This window comes from Paralichthys olivaceus, chromosome 19, assembly GCF_024713975.1.
Source record: "Paralichthys olivaceus isolate ysfri-2021 chromosome 19, ASM2471397v2, whole genome shotgun sequence".
Taxonomy (NCBI): Eukaryota; Metazoa; Chordata; class Actinopteri; order Pleuronectiformes; family Paralichthyidae; genus Paralichthys; species Paralichthys olivaceus.
This window is the reverse complement of record NC_091111.1, coordinates 27,585-31,254: the sequence shown is the minus strand read 5'-3', so window position 1 is coordinate 31,254 and position 3,670 is coordinate 27,585. Positions and strand designations below refer to the sequence as shown.

The 3,670-nt window shown below is 42.5% G+C and overlaps 1 long non-coding RNA gene across 1 annotated transcript; it reads left to right on the top strand.

Annotated features, from left to right (window-relative positions):
* The first annotated feature begins 338 nt into the window (after window positions 1-338).
* On the top strand, window positions 339-2,858 carry LOC138405646 (uncharacterized). The gene is made up of 3 exons (XR_011239443.1): window positions 339-1,094; window positions 1,955-2,067; window positions 2,747-2,858. It is a non-coding gene; the product is annotated as an uncharacterized lncRNA (long non-coding RNA).
* Window positions 2,859-3,670: the final 812 nt, after the last annotated feature.

The following is a 3,670-nucleotide window of genomic DNA, read 5'->3' as shown; positions in this document are numbered from 1 at the left end:
TCTAGCCGTATAACGTTATTAAAAACAAGCAAGATCTTACCTTTGCACTTTTCCTGCCACACAGGGAAAGACAACGCCTCCACGACACACACAAATGAAACTTATCTCTCTCTCACGTGTCTGTGTGTGTGTGTGTGTGTGTGTGTGTGTGTGTGTGTGTGCGTCGGGTCAGATCAAGGTGGTCAGCGGGACCTTTCACGTGACTCCTGCATTTAGAGACGCGGTCTTTCCCTGCGTGGAGTTGGAGAGAGCAAGCGACCTTCGGTGACCACGGACAATGATATTCCGGCTGAAATCTTGATACGGACACACAGGGGATGCAGAGGACGCAAAAAACTACGGAGGAAAAGGCGAGTCTTCCCTCCATTGTCATGGGAAACGTGAGATCGCTGGGGAATAAGATGGACGAGCTGACTGCACTGGTCCAAAGTCAGAAGGAGTATCGTGAGTGTAGTTTAATATGCTTTACGGAGACATGGCTGCACCAGGATGTTCCCGACGAAAACACCACCATCAAGGGCTTCCATACTGTGCGCGTGGACAGAGACAGCGTTCAGAGCGGTAAGCGCAAAGGAGGGGGTCTTTGCAGGCGACTGAAAGACCGCGTCTCTAAATGCAGGTGTCACATGAAAGGTCCCGCTGATCACCTTGATCTGACCCGACACACACAGACACGTGAGAGAGAGAGAGAGAGAGATAAGTTTCATTTCTGATGAAAGTGTGTGTCGTGGAGGCGTGGTCTTCCCCTGTGTAGGAGAGGTGTATAGGCTGGTAAGATCTTTTTTGTTTTTTAATTTTTAATAACGTTATATGGATTACATTATAGCGTAACGAGTTGATATGATGCGGAGCTCCCTGTGTTGTTTTCCAATTGCTGGTGGAAGTGAAGGGGGTTAACCCCGCAGTAAGCAACATCACCTTCGGCCCTGGATGGAACACACCTCTGGCTACGACCGGTGAGCTGAAGCAGGAACGATTAACAAGAGGAAAGTGACTGAAGGAAAGTGTGAAAGACATTCACAGATTCAGACTTTTCGGATCAATAGCAGACTCGCAAGGGGATTCGTATCAAGTTACATTGTGAAACCTTTCAGGTAATGCAATAACTTTATTACAGTTTCCCTTTTTCCAAATGAACAACTGAGACGATCCCTCATGTGATTAGTTTATCATTAATACCACGGTCATTTTATACTCCACTTCAACTCTTCTTTACCCATCTTTCACACTTTACTGCAGTAATTTCCTCCTGTCCTCAACCAGAAATATGTCACGCTATAATGTGATCCGTATAATGTTATTAAAAATGTATAAAACACCCCACACTTGAGAACAAACACAGTTAAGATCTGTTGTTATATAGATAGTATGCTTGAATGTTGTTATATAGTATTGTTTGCAGATGCTATGAATGTGTTGTTAATTTTATGACACTCAGCCCACAGTGTGGACGATCATCTGCCTGGATCATCTGGTATCAGCTCTTACTAGTTAAAATGTAAACAATAACAGTGTAAAGAAGTTATTGATTATCAATGATAGCAGCAACAATTAATATAATAAGCATTGTTGTTAATAATAATAATAATAATAGTTGTTCTCCTTCAGTTCTTGAGTCAGAGGTATCTGCAATGAGAGAGAGAAAGAGAGAGAGGGACTATGGGAGAAAAGAGACACGTCAATAACATAGTTTTTGACATTTATTAAAAAAAATAAATGAGTGTGGGGTGGGGGGGGGGGGGGGGGGCAGAGAGACAGAGAGAAGTGGAGAAGTGCTCTGTGGATGATGGGAGTTTCCCCTGCAGTCTAGACCTATAGCAGCTTAAGGGATGGTTCAGGACTCACCTGATCCAGCAAGGCTTTATCAAAAAGGAATGTTTTAAGTTTAACCGTAAATGCACAGAAGTTGTCTGCCTGGTAGCTGAATGCTCTACCTCCTGTTCTACTCTTACAGACTCTTGGAACCACAAGAGAGCCTGTGTTTTGGGAATGAAAACACCTACTGTAGATGCTTGAGAGAGAGTCTGAGCCAGGGACAGTAAATATGGTTGAGGTTCCATCAATAAGGTGAGTAATAAAAAATGTGATACCTTACAATATACTGTGATGTTAACTTTGTTCTGAGAATGTTTTTGAAATCTGTGGGGATTTATGTAGATAACATTTATTTGACAACTTGTACCATTTCTATTTGGGGGGGCAACTTCACGGCTATGCTCAGTATCAAATTCTAAATCCACATTAAAAAATTGAGGAGAAAAAAATATGAAAAGATGAGGAGGGAGGTTGATTTTCATGTGATTTTTATTGTGTTGTAGACTGGTTTGTTTTAAATGTCCCCCAGGCAAAATGGAACGTGCGTAACTTGTAATGACTACAGTATCAGTATAGTGCCTGGAAAAGATAATTTTGGATACATGCCTCGAGCTGCAACTGGCAACTGACACAGAAAGTAATGCATGTAAGACACATTGTCATCATCCACAGGGTCTCCTCCTGTGTCCTTTCACCTCCCCTCTATAATGTGTATACTGATGACTGCCGCAGCTGGCATGACAACAGATTACTTTTCAAATTTGCTGATGACTCTGTGACAGTCAGTTTCCTCCATGCAGATGAGAACAACCATGGTCCCATTGTGGATTGTGTGTGTGTGGGGGGGGGGGGTGTTTTAAGTTTAACCGTAAATGCACAGAAGTTGTCTGCCTGGTAGCTGAATGCTCTACCTCCTGTTCTACTCTTACAGACTCTTGGAACCACAAGAGAGCCTGTGTTTTGGGAATGAAAACACCTACTGTAGATGCTTGAGAGAGAGTCTGAGCCAGGGACAGTAAATATGGTTGAGGTTCCATCAATAAGGTGAGTAATAAAAAATGTGATACCTTACAATATACTGTGATGTTAACTTTGTTCTGAGAAGGTTTTTGAAATCTGTGGGGATTTATGTAGATAACATTTATTTGACAACTTGTACCATTTCTATTTGGGGGGGCAACTTCACGGCTATGCTCAGTATCAAATTCTAAATCCACATTAAAAAATTGAGGAGAAAAAAATATGAAAAGATGAGGAGGGAGGTTGATTTTCATGTGATTTTTATTGTGTTGTAGACTGGTTTGTTTTAAATGTCCCCCAGGCAAAATGGAACGTGCGTAACTTGTAATGACTACAGTATCAGTATAGTGCCTGGAAAAGATAATTTTGGATACATGCCTCGAGCTGCAACTGGCAACTGACACAGAAAGTAATGCATGTAAGACACATTGTCATCATCCACAGGGTCTCCTCCTGTGTCCTTTCACCTCCCCTCTATAATGTGTATACTGATGACTGCCGCAGCTGGCATGACAACAGATTACTTTTCAAATTTGCTGATGACTCTGTGACAGTCAGTTTCCTCCATGCAGATGAGAACAACCATGGTCCCATTGTGGATTGTGTGTGTGTGGGGGGGGGGGGGGGTGTTTTAAGTTTAACCGTAAATGCACAGAAGTTGTCTGCCTGGTAGCTGAATGCTCTACCTCCTGTTCTACTCTTACAGACTCTTGGAACCACAAGAGAGCCTGTGTTTTGGGAATGAAAACACCTACTGTAGATGCTTGAGAGAGAGTCTGAGCCAGGGACAGTAAATATGGTTGAGGTTCCATCAATAAGGTGAGTAATAAAAAAT